Below are 14,696 nucleotides of genomic sequence, written 5' to 3'. Positions count from 1 at the left end.
GTATTTCTTCTTTCTACCCCACCACCACCACCACCAGGGATCAAACTTCAAATTCAAGGCCTTGAGCTCGTGAGGCAGGCAAGGCACCACTGAGCTAAATCCCTGGCCCTCCATTAAAGTATTTCTATGGTAGTTTAAATAATGGGGAGTACTAAACATGAATAAGGGATTAAAGTATAAATATTTAGCATTTTGTGAATATATATATATATTTTTTTTAAGTGTTGATATAAAGCTAGGCATAATGGTACACACCTGTGATTCCAGAACTTGAGAGGCTGAGGCAGGAGGATCACTGAGATTTTGAGCACGGCCTGGGCTACATAGTGCATTCAAGTCTAGCCTGAACTACAAAGCAAGATCTTGTCTCAAAATAAAAGTGTTGGCATATAATTTGGTTTATATGTAAACAATGATTGTTTCTGTACACTGAGATTAACTTCCTAATTTCTAGAAAGAACATAAACTATCTGTATAAAATTTAACTAACCAATTAAGAGGGAAATGCCCCATCATCCACTGACTCATGAAAGCAAAAAGTAAAGGAGAAATATGTGTGAACAAGCAACTAACAATCTTACCTCCAGGATGCAGATAAGAGCTTGATTCAGGAGCTGAGCTTTGAAGGATGAATTTGTCTGGGAATGAAGTCAGAAGGGCAAGAAAATATGAAGTACAAAAATATGGAAGGAAAAAAATGAGCCTGTTATGTTGGTAAGCTACATGCAGTTCTGGCACGACCAGAAGGGTCAAGCATGCATGGAGGACTTGAAGTAAAAGCCAAAGGACAAAGGCTTTTGGATGTCATGCTAAAGGGTGGAGTTATGTTATAAAAGAAAAATCAATAAAGAGCTTTTGTGATTCACTTTACTAAGATCACAAAAAGACAAGACAAATAACAGAAGAGTGGTCAGGGATAGGAATGAGGATGTTATCTGGGAAAGAGGCATGAAGCAACCTTCCAGGGTGCTGGAAATGTTCTATATTTCACCTGACTGATCATGACAGGGATACACATAAACAGTGAGATCTACCAGATTATATGTTCATTATCTGTGCACTTTATCTTATTCCTCAATTTAAAAAGGAAAGAGCTTTCAGCACAGAAGTATCATCATTAAGCTGTAATTTAGAAAGCATAGAGCAGCCTGGAGACTGAAGAACACCCAGAGGCAGGCATTCTGAGACATTAAAGCCAGATTCCAGCAAAAAACAGTCTAGGGTTGCAGGCAGCAAAACAGTAAGGAGTAATGTAACCCATGACACTTTTGGGAAACTGAACTGGTAAGACTCTTGAGTCAGATTGCTGAGAGGAGAAATCAGAAGTGACTCTATACCTTTAAAAGAGTGGATGAACACAGGAGGAGAAGTGGCTTTACAGAGATAAATACTGGCTGTAAGAAGTCTGAGGTGCCTCTAGGTTACCTATCTAGGTACTAGTAACACTAGCTACAAGCCACATCATCTTTTAAGTGTGATCTCAATTTAATTTCATGACAACCTTATAAGGCAGGTTCTACTATTATGTCATATTTCAGATGAGGAACATGAGGCATGAAAGTTTATGGGACTTGTCTAGGAACCCATACAATAAATAGTGAAGAAGGGATTCGAACCCAAGTCACCTGGCTCAAGAGTCCTCATTCTTTCATGTAGAGGTACAAGATCCCAACAATGAATGTAACTGTACTGTATCCCTAAAATGTACCAATAATCTCAATTAAAGTTGAAAAAAAAGAGTCCTCATTCTTAACGTGACCACTAAGATAGAGGTGACATCTCTCTGACATAAAAGTAATAGCTGAAGCTCTGGGGATAGCTGAGACACAGCAGGAAGAGTGAACAAAAATAAGGAAGGAAACATGCTTCTCAGACTTGAAGCAAGAATTAGATGACTTTCATAAAAGCCTCTCACTCAATTAAAGGTACCCATTAATGACAATTCTTCAAAAATACAATCTCATACAAAAAAGGATTAAAAATTTAGCGACACAACAACCAGATATACTACATGATTATAGATTTGGTACTGATATAGAAAACAATGACAAGAACCTTTGAGGGTCAACCAGTCCTATGGTCTCAATGACTGCATCTCTCCAAAATTCATATGTTAAAAATCTGACCCTAATGTTGGAATATTAAGGGGTGGGGACTTTGGGAAGATGAGATCGGTGCCCTTATAAGAAGCTTGAGGCTCTGGTGTGAATAATCTGCAATAATACAGAAGATCCTAATAAGATTACTGACATTTAGATATGGGAAGAAAGAAGCTAAAGGTGTAGGAAAGGTGGGATGGGTGGGGGAAGGGTAATAAGGGAAAAGAAAAAAATGTGAGATAATGAAAAGATGGAAATAAAGTGTTTGTAAATGGGGAGGGGCGGAGGAGGTGAAGGGAGGGCAGGGACAAGGGGAAAAATTGAGAACCAAGACATGTCATGTAGAGGTACAAATTCCCAACAATGAATGTAACTGTACTGCATCCCTAAAATGTACCAATAAACTCAATTAAAGCTGAAAAAAAAAAAAGAAGTTTGAGGGAAGGGGCCAGGGATTTAGCTCAATGGTTATATGGCCTGCCTTGCAAGCACAAGGACCCGAGTTCAATCCCTGGTACCATAAAAAAAAAAAAGTAAGGTACAAGAAGTTTAAGGGAGCCTGTTTGCCCCTTGTGACATGTGAGGACACAGCGAGGGGACAGCTACAAAGCATAGGCCCTCGTCAGACATCAAATCTGATCTCGGACTTCCCAGCCTCTAGAACTGTGAGCAGTAACTTTCTGTTATTTTTATATTACTTAGTCTAAGGTATTTTGTTACGGCAGTCTGAAATAAAGACATGGGGAAACCTAAATATTATCCGGGTATTAATTAAAAATATACGAAATTGGAAAAGGAGAGATAATTGAAAAATAATATAGAATGAAAAATAGTCTCTACAGTATAATCTTACTCTAATAGAAAAAAAATACAAATACATATCTGCGTACCTCTAGAGAAAGACCTACAAGGGAACGCACTGAAATATTAAATTCACTGGTGACCTCTGGGTGTTGGGAAAGTAAAACTTTTTTAAAGGATTATTACAATGCACATACTTTTTAAAGAACAAACTTAAAGTTGAAGAGAAAGATCATTTTCTATTTTACAGTCTTCTATAAGGAGCTCACAGACACAAATAAAAAAACACAACCTCAGACAGTATACAAGCTGGCTCCAGATGCCAAGTAAAGCAGGGAAAAACAATCAGTGATCTCACTCCCATTGGAATCCAAAGGAAAAAGAAAAGAAAAGCCCACTCCTCTTCTACATTCATCTTTTTCCTCTCCGTTCTGAGCAGCTGCCCTCCCAAATATTGGGAAAACATCTCCTTTTTCATATCATTCATTCCAAGAAAGTCAAGCACCATGCCCCTGCCAGCACCTCCAAAAGGAGCCAGTGAAGCCAACGTAAGTGAAAAGGATCATGAGAAACGCCTAGCACTGCATGTCCTACATGCAACAGTATAAACAAAAGCAACTTTCACAGGAATGAGGAAAATTCACACACAGCGGGCTCTTCTTGGGGATCACTGAGGCAGCACAGGTTCTCCCGGAAAGATTTCTAACTTGAAGATCTCATCAGGGAAGTATCACCCTAATGGTGCTTCCCAAACTTAATGCTTAGGAGCTGATTTTCATGTCTTAATTTTTTTTGTTGGGGATCAAACCCAGGGCTCCACACATGCCCCTGAGCTGTGACCCCAGCCATCACAGCTCTTAAATTTAAAGGTGGAGGTTAGGAAGCAATGATAAGAGGTGGAAGTGGCCCACAGGGGACATAAGATAAAGGGCACACATTACTACTCACTACATACACTCTCTTCTTGGCTAGGAACCCCAGCAAACTGGAAAGCTGCCAGGTCCTCGAAGTAAATCTAGCCAACCAGTCGTGGACCCTCACCAATTCTTGTTTATCTTCCAAATTACCTCAGTATCTAGAATATTCCCTCTCATTCAATAAACATTCAACAAGTAAATACAAACCTAAACAAACAGTCTGAAATCACTGTGCATTTATAGACCAAGCCATAACTGGAAGCGGGACCACATTCATATAGTCCCAGCACTCTACTCTGGAAGGCTTAGACAGGAGGATTGCAAGTTTGAGTCCGGCCTGGGCAATTTACCAACTTAGAGAGATTCTCTCAAAAAAATTTTTAAAAAGCCCTGGGGGATATAGCTCAGAGTGAGGGCCCTGCGTTCAAACCCCAGTACCACAAACAAATACGTGTAGAGATAGACAGATAGAGCAAGTCCCCAACTTACGAACATTCAAGTTGTGAACTGTCACAGATAGGAACGGACCTCCCGTTACATAGATGCAAACAGGTCACGGAAGTAGCTCACATGTCTGCTGAACGTTGTTACAGCTGTGCTGCTGGGTGTTTACCGTACAATGCAATCTTGTACAGTAGCACAGTGCTCAATCGGAGCCCAGTTGTCCAGAAGCAAGAGGAAAAGCAGCGGTGATGTAGTTTTGGTTTTTTCTTTTTTGTCAGATTTACAATGAAATCCAACTTATGAACGTTCTTCTAGAACAGAACTGGTTCATAAGCTGAGGACTTACTATACCAAATTATAGAACCCTTGGGGCTAAAACGTGTCCCATGAAATAGAATCAGATATTAATAATTTATCAACAACATGTGGTTTAATGTGATCAAATGATTGATGCTGCAGTACTCAGCACAAGGTCCGGTACTAGCAGGTGCTGCTCAGCAAATATCTGCTGAATGTTGAATGCTCCAGAATTTTTTTCTGCAACCCAAACTTTCAGATCCAGTACGAGATACTACTTAAAGGTCTGTGTTCTCATTTTCATGCTGACTTTCAAAGTTTTTCCATAGAGATGGAAAAAGATTCTGAGGATGGAAAAAGCTTTTTAAGCATCATATCCTGTGCCAATTCACTGGCCTGGTAAGAGCCATATCAATCCATTTCCATCTGCTCTGGTTGAAAACTTCTGTGGCCTAGGCTTTGGCCCAACCCATCTGTCCAAAGCATCTGTGGGCCCAGGAGGCAAGTTATACTTCCTCCCGTGTCCTAAAAAACAGTTCAAGATTGGGGTCCCTGGATCCCTGCTCCCCAACAGAGTGCAGCTCCTCCAAACAGAAGCCCAGGCCCTCTTGAAAGCTGCTGGCATTCATTTTCCATCTGTTCCTTTCATCCCACCCCAAACCCTCCCTATTTTCACACAGATAGCTTCCATACCATGTCCTAAAATATCATTTACAGCCATATATAGAATTAAGGATAAATATCTGCTTCTTACTCTCAAACTCTTAGAAAACTAATTTATACATCTTACCTGGGAATTACATGTCATCATCTCTCAAAACCACTACAAATTTTCAAATACAGGGAAAAACAACAAACTAAAATGATATTGGGCTCGTAGCAATAATGTGTGGATTATTAATATTTGGATTATTCCCATATATTTTATGCCCCTTTCACCAGAAAGAAAGGACATTTTCACAAGTCTCTCTGTCTTTCCAAATTTAAAGTCTTCAAAATGATGTTAAAGATCGTCCAGCATCTGATTTCACCTTATTCAGCCACCCTGCCTCCCAGGGATCTTCCATAAATATACAGATTCAACTAGGATGACCTAATTTCTATCTCACACAAGCCAACGTCTTTTCTCCCTCTGGGCCTTTGCTCATGCTGTTTCCTGTCCCCCCACGCTCTGGAGGCAGCACTGTATGGAGGAAAGGGACTAAAACATGCAGATTCCAGGCACGGTTCTGGCACAGCTAACTGCGTACCTTTGGACAAATTCTTTCCCTCTCCTGGCTCAGCTTCCCATCATTTATAAACAACAAGACTGAAAAAGATAACCTAGTGGTCCTTTCTAGTTTAAAAAAAATGATCCTGATTCCTATATACCTAACTACATTCAATCTCTCCTTCAAAATCTGCAAGTTCTCCAAGAGTTTTCTCTTAAGTGCTCCAGCCCACACTATTCGCCCCACTCTGAACTCCTATGTCTAGAATCCAGAACAAATTACACAGTGCATCCATTCAACCAAGATTTTCTGAAAATCTTAGTTAGGTATCCCAGCAAAGTCTTGGAAATAAACATAAAGCCAATTAAGAGCCAGCCCTGTAGCCCCAGCTATATCTCTTTTTTCTCCACTGTTTCTATCCAAGTCGTCATGTTAAATATGAGCAAAGGCACACACAGCACTTATTTACTTATGTAACAAATATTAAAGAAAACCTTCCATGTATATTCTAAAAAGCAAAGACACCAGTAAACACAGGGACAAAGTCCCAGCCTCATGGAGTTTATTTGGAAAAGCAATATTAACATATAATAATTTTAGAAACAAAAACAAAGCAGGGATCAAAGAGCAACTCAAAGCAATTTTACATAGAATGGTTGTCCGGGCAAGCCTCCCTTACACTGTGCATTCAAGTCCATACTTGAATCAACTGAGGGTACAAAGCAGCAATATTCAGAAGAACAGCATCCCAGGTGCAGGGCAAAGGCTCTGAGACAGGAGAGACAGGAGGAAGGTAAAGAGCAGATGAAGGGTTAGATCACATAAGAATTTGGATATAAATCTGTATTCTGCCCCCCCATACTAGGAATCGAACTCAGGACCTTACGCTTGCCAGGCACACACAAAGCCACTGATCTACATCACTGAGCCCATCCTGGATTCTATTTCCAAGTGTGATGATTCCATATGAGAGCTTTAAAATGCTCTGGTTGCTGCACAGAGAAAAGACTGTGGAGGGACTGGAGGAACAGAGGAGCCACGGCCAACAAGAAGACTACACAGAACTGGGCAGAGGGTAACATTCAGGTTGCCACCATACAGCTGCACATCATGGCCCCCCCACCTCAGCTGCTACACTTTCAAAGTGAGGATGACAGTGGAGAAGCACTATGAAGCCGTCTGGAAGGTTATGTTAGTTACATAAAACCCTATGACAGAATCTGCCACAAGGAAAACATACCGTGAATCCTAGAGCTTTAAAGCCACAGGACAGTCTAAGAAAGAAAAGCTGAAGATTGAGCCCTGGAACACTTCAACACCCCTTAATGCTTCCACGCCATTGACGATTTGACCTCGGTCTGTGTACCTATTTGTAGTTCGCAATTCCAAACCTGATTACTTAATTCTTTCCATAGTTCTTTAGGTAATGTGCCAATTAAGCTTGATCATCAACTGACTGGATTATGAGAGCTCCAACCTCACCAATGGGTTGTCCCTCTGATAAATTCATACCTGAATCAGTTATTAGGAGGGATGGCTGGGTTGCAGGACTTAGATAATGGGGGCACAACCTCAGGAACTGTATCTCATCTTTCTGGGGCTCTTCCTCTGCTATGAGTTGAGCAACTTACCCCTGTCATGCCCTTCCACCAGGATGCTCCTACCTTTGAGCCAGCTGACAATGGGCTAAAACCACTGAAACTATGAACAGAAATAAACTGCTCCTCCTTTATGAGAGAGGTGTCAGGTATTTTGACCCAGCAACAGAAGAGCTCGGGTATTTGTAAACCCTCATTCATGACGATATCATATAAACTTCAAAGCAATCAATGTATTACAATATGTGTTCTTTTAAAAAAACAATAACCATTCTCCTCCATCTTCAAAGGACTGAATTATAAATTATATCTTCAGGATCACCCCACCCTCAGACATCAGTCCCATCTCACACCGGCCAAGGCAGTTACACTGAGACAGTCACACGGCCAAGGCAGTTACACCATCTCACATGCCACGTTCCCGCCTAACTTCCCAATTCTTGTGCTCTGTGTTTAAGCTTTTGTCTCTTCTTCCCTGGCAATTTGTTTAGCTATGAACACATCTCATACCTGAAACACGTCATCCAGTCCCCACGGCCCTAAAAGAATCTGATCACTTAAGCCAAAACATTCCCAGAAGAACCACAGAATCAAAAAGGGGGAAAGAAATGGGCATAACCCAAACATGCATCCAGAGAATCATCAAGCAGGGCTCTCCCCACCAAGGTACAGGAGCCACATACTTGGCCAGTTACTATGAATATGTATAAAATGACCTCAAATGATAAAAATTTCCCACAGAACAAAAGTCCAAGTCAATATGGAGAAAAAAATGTTTAGCTTTTTTATAACCACCTGAGCTTTTCTGTTACTAGGTCAAAACATCTGATACCCCCAATTTAAAGGAGGAGAGGTTTCTCTTCCCTGTCCTACCCACTCAACCCAACCCCCTAGCTCTGGTAATAAATAAAACTGATCAACCAGGATCAGCTCTTGATGCAGCTTCAATCAAGTCTGAGTTTCATTCATTTCCTGAGAGCTACTCTTTGCCCTCCAAGGACCAATAACTATGACAAATACATGGAAACCATGTAGATCTCCCAAATGTGGACAGAGCTGGTTTTCTTGTACAAATCTACACCTTGAATAAACAAAGACATTATTTTGCCAATTAATTGTTTCTAATTCTGATCACTTTTTTTCTGATCAGCTTTTTTTAAAACAAGATATAAAACGTCCTCTGCCCATCTCCCATGACTCTTACAGCACTTTCTATAGTATTTAATAAAATACTATTCTAACACCAGGCAGGGACCTGTCAAAACATACACGCTGGGGAAAAAACTGCAAAACAAATATAAATGATATACCTGAATAATTGGACATTGAAGGTTCAAATGAACATTATGACCCAAGGCCCAATTTATCCACGCTAGAAACCCTAACACCACAGTACTGCTCATTTGTCAGTTCGGTTTTCTTCATCTTTAGGTCCCTATTTAGAAATCATAGGGTCCACTGAGAAGCAAGAAGCTTTGGTTCCCCTCTTGCACAAATATACAATTTCTGAAAGAACTTTCATTCCCCTTGGAGTTGGTCCCAGTGTATGGAACTCTTTGGCTTTCAGTATGTAGAATCCATTCCTGGTTTAAGAGGAAAGAACAAACTTTCAGGAAAGGCTTCTGCAAGCAGTACTTACCCACTAACCATTGTGTGGCACTACCTAATGCAAGGAGGTATAATACTAACTGGATTCCCAGCAACAGTACATGTAATCTAACATGACTCACAGGAGGAAAAAAATGATTAGACCCTCTTTACTCACTAGGAAATTTATCTCCAAATGTTGAGCCTCTATATCAGAGGTCATCTCAGCACCCACAGAAGAGGCCACAGTTATGTATAAACACCATTTCCCAACAGCAGCATTTCAGGAGGCACCCAACACCCATCACAAAGTAATTGCCCATCTAATTTCTTAACTTCACCCCTTCACCCACTTACTGATTCATAAAACCTCTGGAAAAGTAATGAGAATAAACAGATGCTTATAAGTACTAGCGCAATGCTTTTTCCCTAGCAGACAGTTAATAAATGTCAGATCACCAAAAGAAAAGTGTATGAAGATAGTTACAGAGCACTTCCCCAGAGACCAGTGACCAACAAAACCTCACAGGGCAATGAATGTCTGATCAGAGGCTTTCTTTACCCCTCCAGAGAGCCTCCCCACAAAAGATGGATTGGGTATGGGGGGAGTTCACAAATATCTAGACTCAAATTTGTCCTAGCTAAACTAACATCCAAGATCCCAGCCTAGCATGGTGTTAACACGCTTGTAATCCCAGCACTCTGGAAGGCTGAGGCAAGAGGATCATAAATTTAAGCCCAGCTGGAAGAATTTAACCAGACCCTATCTCAAAATAAAAACTAAAAAGGGATGAGGATATAGCTTAGTGTCAAAATGCTGGGTTCAATCCCCAGTACCAAAGAAAAATTCCAACTTCACATCAAAGACAAAAAGCCTGCAAAATTGACCCTTACCCAGTCAAAGTACTTTCCAAAACACTAACAAATAGGAATACGTTGCCAGCATATTCTAATCACTACGGTCCTTAATCACAAAAGGCCTGTTAAATGAAGGGTTAATTCGTATAACATTAGCAAAGAGTTAAGGAGATTATTTCTATCATATTTAGTTGAAGAATCCTAACTTTCAGTTGCAGCAAATGATTTCCACACTTCTAGAAAGGCCTTAATTGGGCTAGTCTTACTTTCAGTGCAGTCTGGCAAAGGCTAGATTCTTTTTAAGCCCTTAAAGGACTCGGGCAAAATTCTTTTGATGATGATTTTTTTAAAGATCATCTCTAAAGTTTACATACGTTCCACAATTAGTTATGCTGATAGCACATTTTATTCCAAAAGTCTCACTCTAAACTGAAAGCTCTAATTGGCAACATGTCTAACACTGACTTCCTGTGTAAAACAAAACACAAAGCAACAAGTATACAACATAATCATAAGTCTGAAAAAAAAAGACAAACATGAAAAAGTTCAGCTTGTTTAGCCAGAGAAGGGCAAGGAAATGATGGGTATGGCCTGTATGTTTGATGAATGCCACTGAAGTCCAGGAAAGAAAATTTATTCACTCTGAACATCTGTACATAAAGAAGTACAGAAAAACAGTAAAAGTAAGAAGCACAGGTGAACTACTCAGTACAAGGAGATAATCTGTGATTATCAATCTGGAAACCTTAGAAAGCACTGGCTTAGGGAGGTTGTTAAATCTCTTGAGAGTGAGATCAAATCTCCTGAGAAAAATTTAAGAATATCTGGAAGATGGAATGGTTGAAAATACTCAAACTTCTATTCTAGGACATTGTATCTGAGATGTAAGAGTGAGAAAGGATATTCCAGTCCTGTTTTTCTATGCATTTGGTTATCTTAGAAAACTTAAATCACTTCTTTAATAAATTATAAAAATGACAAATGCTTACCAAATATAAAAACATTAATAACTGTGCAAGCAATACATCAAGAATGCAATCAAACATTTCTGACATTTAAATAACAGCACTGCCAGAGATTCTTTTTGAGACTCCAAACTCTTAAAATAAAGCTTGAGAGCATTCTCACCAGAACTCATACCCAAGTGTACCAACTAGCAATATGTGCTGACACTCTCTAGAGGAAACTCTAGACAGTCTTCCTTTCTCATCTATAAACAAGAGGCTACACACAACACAAAATGGCTTTCAGAGGTCACAGGACACAAAATGGGAGAAGAAACCCAAGTAATCTGAGCATGACTTCTTATGTCTGGCCATGAAGGATTACCATGGTCGAGAAGAAAAACTAGACTTAGTGATCCCTCAGATATTAAACTCGAGAAACCTCAGAATAAATGACAAAGCTAGAACTTTAAGACTTTAAGTCTTTCCTAAGTATTGGACTTCCAATCCCCTATACTAAGACCTCCTCAGAGGTCCAGAACCGAACTGAATCATGTCCTCAGAGGTGCTGGTGATCATCTCAAAACCCCACTCAACAGGCCAGACTTCCAAGGCTAAGCGCTCTTAAAGGTAAAAACGAGTATTGGAGATCTGAGATCACATCTTGGTTTTGCATTTCTTAATTTACAAAAAAAAAAGTTGAATTTCACATTGGTTAAAATAAAACTTCTCTCATTGACAAATTTTATGTTGCTGCCTGTCAGCTGCCCTCTTCTGTGCAACCTCCTGTTACATGACATCCTTGGCCTCTGAACCAAGTCTTTAGAGCACTAATAAGTTTGGAGGAAGAGGACTAGAGGTTGCACAAGAAACCCAGATTGTATTCAAAGTGGCAGACAATTCTAGCACAATGGTTCAACCCAGTGCTGCCCTTCCTGTGCCCATTATCTGCGGCGAATCAAAGGGCCCAGCTATAAATTTGGGTACTCAGTAGCCCTGTAAGCTCCCTAGTTGTTCTTAAGCTTCACTGGTAAGAAATGTGGAAGGGCAGGACAAGATTGCCCATCGCTAAATCCTAGTATTTATATCCCTTTCTAGATCCCACACAGTAATTCTCCAGTGGCTCTCTATCGTTTCTCCATAATAAATGTGTATCATAATAAATAAATGTGTATTATATCTTAATTGGTCTTATTATTTAAAGTGGTATCTCAATTCACTGCTTAATCTTACCAACTTTTAAAATACAGTAGTTTTCAGAAATGAGAATGAGAGGAAGCATCTCAAAATTGAGGCAATGAAAGGCTCTTAAATTGTAGCATGTATCTACCTCAGCTGTTGAAGAAAAAACTTTCACCAAAGCATTGTGAAACACGCAGGAAACATAAAGGACAAGCCAATGGTCATGTTGCTTCACAGATACATTCCATTTTAATGTTTGCCTGCTACGATTCAGCGCTTTTCTGACCCCCAGCAGCCCTGTGGTCACAGCAACTAGTTCTCACCCAGGGAACCACGCTACTTACGGCCACCGGGTGCTGTACGTAGGGCAGAAACTGAAATACCCAGATATTTTGGCTACATTCCCTTTTATAATCTCCTAATTAAGAACTAAGACTTGTGATGTGCATGTAACATTCCTGTACACAGATGTCAACGTTAATCTTCTAAAAACACCACTTTGCTCTTTTCTCAAAAATCTTTGAAAGCGAGATGATGTCCAATGAGATGAATGAAGTTCCGGCCCCTGTGCCAGAATCCAAACTGATGGCAGTGGGCTTCAGCTGGACCTCCCACTGCTCACAGTGGAAGGCAGCTCTGGAAAAGTCCAAGAGCCAGACAAGCAGGCACCGGAATTCCAGCTCTGCCACTCACCACCACTGTGTCATCTTGAGCAGGTCACTTATCTTTCTGCCCTTTTCTTCATAAAACAAGAATTCTCTCCTCTTTCAAACAAGAGGAACAATACCTACTTCACCACCCTGAAGGACCCAAGAGAGTGAATGGCGCGTGTCACAGAATCAATATTCAGCCACTACTTTTCTCTCCAGCTCCCATCCATGGCCAGCTCTCTGCTCTCTTTGGGATTCTCCCCAACCGCTCTCCATCAGTTTCACAACCACACTTCCAGGTCCAATTTAAATCTCTCTTCTTTGAGGCTACCTTGTCTTGTAATCATTTTTCCTTGGGTTTCTATAGTTTTTAGATTCTAAGTACAAGCCCAAAAACTCAAGAACAAGGATTTTACTACTTATTAAGCCAGTCACAATCTAAATGTTCAATAAAACAATATTTTGAAGATAAAAGTTAGTTTGGAGTCATCTACCAAAAATGAGTACCCTTCTGGCTCAATTAGGGGATACTACTACCCATCTATATCTGAACAAGTCTCTTCCCATATCTTGGGGAGTTTTTCCAAAGGTAATGTTTACTGAGTAAATAAAAAGAAAAGTTAAAAATCTATGTTAATCCCCTAGGAACTGCCAGCCATGCAGAATCCAAAAAGCTTTTACTACATTTCATGGGTTCAGCCTGCTACTGACTATGGATTTTCATCTCTACCTTTGTTTGTTTGGGTTTTTTTTTTTTTTTTTTTTTTTTTTTTTTTTTTTTTTTTTTTTTTTTTTTTTTTTTTTTTTTTTTTTGTATTGGGGATCGAAATGGGGTCCCTGTGCTCGCAAGGCAGGCAGTGGAACCACTAAGCTAAATCCACGGCCCTCATCTCTATCTCTGATTAGATTTCTAAAACCTCAACTATTCCTGATCCTTTCAAAACCCCTCTTTCTGGAAAGAAAGAAAAAGTCAGTGAATAGATTCATCTTCTGGAAAGTACCACTGGTAAGAAACAAAACAGAGCAATGATGCAGTCATTTAGACTGTATCAGCATGGCTCTACCCTAAGATGCTAAGCTGAGGTGTATGCATGGAAGAGGCAGCTCGAAAACCCTCTTGGGACTCTGGCTGTGGTGGTGCAGGCCTGTACGCCCAGCACACTGGGAAGCTGAGGCAGGAGGATCTCCAGTTGGATCCCAACCTGGGCAACTTAGCGAAACCCTGTCTCAAAATAAAGGGAAGGGCCCTGGGTAAAAAAAAAAAAAAAAAAAAAAAAAAAAAAAAAAAAAAAAAGGAGACCAGTGTAGGAGATGGGTTAATGATTCTTCACAAATCTTGCTGTCCCAACAGCGGAAACACCTCGATGGAAATAAATGCAAGAGTTGGTCTACGGAAGCATTATAGTAAATTCTCTCATCTAATGAAGAAATGGTTTTTATTCCAGTTCATGCAAAACTCCCAAGGAAATACAAAAATCTCTTTACAAACACTGAAAAATGCTAATCCTTCTGAATCTTGCTCGTTTACTAAATTATTGGACAAAGGAGAATAAACATTAGCTAAAATATGTTCCTTCAGTCTTGGGTCACTTAAAAGAAAACTGACTTAGTCTACACTGGAACAAGGGCAAAAAATGAAAAATAACATCCAGAAACTCAATTAACTGAATGCAATGACAGAATGCAAAATTAATTTTCCTTTGTTTGAGTTCGTGTGTGTGTGTGTGTGTGTCTGTGTGTGTGTGTGTGGTATTTTAGGAGCCTGCATTCGAGCTACAACAGCCCCAGGTAGGAACAACTCAGCTCACCCCAGCTCCTCACTGCCCCAGACCCCCTCCTTGAGCTCCCCACCCCCACTGCGCGGCCGCACCGGGCGGAAAGCAGGGCTGGCCTCGAGGGCGACCTCCCGGAGGACAGTCCCTGGTAGTCCCCAGCAAGTCCCCAGCAGCCCGGGAGCCGCCCGCAAGCAAATACTCACGGAGCTGGAACACCGGTGGGCAGGAGCAGGGGAATAGCGGAAAAGGGCGAGAAGAGCAAGGGCGGGGCGGGCCAGCGTGGCGACCTCCCGGTGGCGGCCCTCGGCGCTCACCTCTGCGCTCCCCAGCCTC

The 14,696-nt window shown here is 40.7% G+C and overlaps 1 protein-coding gene across 6 annotated transcripts in view; it reads right to left on the bottom strand.

The window, feature by feature from the left end:
* Dennd2b (DENN domain containing 2B) overlaps positions 1–14,696 on the bottom strand; it is a 189,573-nt gene that overhangs the window by 140,800 nt on the left and 34,077 nt on the right. Inside the window, exon 1 of one of the 6 annotated variants that reach the window (XM_010615319.1) lies at positions 14,567–14,696. The exons of 4 other annotated variants lie outside the window; for them this stretch is intronic. The gene's annotated coding sequence lies outside the window, so the exon portion shown is untranslated. The remainder of the gene's footprint in view (positions 1–14,566) is intronic. One more of the 6 variants, XM_010615327.1, reaches the window with a different exon arrangement.

The sequence above is a fragment of the Fukomys damarensis genome, unplaced genomic scaffold (assembly GCF_012274545.1).
Source record: "Fukomys damarensis isolate Sample0158 unplaced genomic scaffold, DMR_v1.0_HiC HiC_scaffold_16, whole genome shotgun sequence".
Taxonomy (NCBI): Eukaryota; Metazoa; Chordata; class Mammalia; order Rodentia; family Bathyergidae; genus Fukomys; species Fukomys damarensis.
This window is presented reverse-complemented; position numbering and strand designations above follow the sequence as displayed.